The 942-nt window shown below is 61.5% G+C and overlaps 1 protein-coding gene across 5 annotated transcripts in view; it reads left to right on the forward strand.

Moving 5' to 3' along the window:
• The window catches only part of LOC113206189 (inactive phospholipase C-like protein 1), a 52,029-nt gene that overhangs the window by 38,299 nt on the left and 12,788 nt on the right, over positions 1–942 (forward strand). The window lies entirely within an intron of this gene.

Below are 942 nucleotides of genomic sequence, written 5' to 3' on the forward strand. Positions count from 1 at the left end.
AGGCCGCCCAGGAGCGCATCGCGCAGAAGCTGGCGGTATGTTGTTGGAGGGCTATCGCTTTGAGCAAGGTGTGGGGCGGGACGACACGACTCTCCGTCAGAAATTATCACTTTATTTGTGGATGACTCATGACTCGGAGCCGTTCCCTGTTGGTGCTACGTCGTTAGTATTATCATTACTACAGCGGGCTCGCATTACCTGCCGCCGAGGTCCCCCGCGTCTCTCATCAGCCGACCGGAAGCAAAAACGCTGCTCCTTCGGAGCGTTAGGGGACGGACGGAGGTGGGAGGGGAAGCGGAGTGAAAGCTGAGGCCAAAAGCAGCGCGCTGCCCAGAGTTTTGAAAGAGGAAATATTTATTGTCCGGCTCTTGGCGTGCCGCGCTGGGCGGGGGCCGCGCGACGGCTATACTGCAGCACCGCGGCCGCCAACTCGCGCCCGGTGAAATATTTAGGCTAATTTATGTGACCTGCAGGAGGTCGGTGGCTGGGCGGCGCCCCGCGTCGGAACCTCTTGAGCACGCTCCCCCAATCCCGACCGCCGCCGACGACCACCACCTCGCCGCGCCTTCTCCTCGCCCAGCGCAGCCCGAGCGCAGCCAGCCGCGGGCGCGTATTTTCAAGTAGTATAGGTTGTTTGAGTTGGCAAGAAGTGCCACCCCCCTCCCCGTCAACCCTCTATTGGCGTGGCCAGGATTATGAGAGGGGGGTGGCAGTCGGGCCCAGAGCTGGTATAGAACACGAGGGGCGCACCAGACTGCCTGTCTCTCTGCTCTCCCTATGCTATAGTATGCTGCTACTGACTCCCAGCTGAGTCCGCGCAAGCGCAGTGAGCACCACCGCGACGTTCTGCCACCGCCGCCACCATCACCACTACCACCACCGCTGCTACAACGGCCCCGCTAGAGTGTAGTTGCCGTGCCAGACAACCAAAGGGAAGGGGTG

This window comes from Frankliniella occidentalis, unplaced genomic scaffold (assembly GCF_000697945.3).
Source record: "Frankliniella occidentalis isolate FOCC.00 unplaced genomic scaffold, Focc_3.1 Scaffold80, whole genome shotgun sequence".
Lineage (NCBI taxonomy): Eukaryota > Metazoa > Arthropoda > Insecta > Thysanoptera > Thripidae > Frankliniella > Frankliniella occidentalis.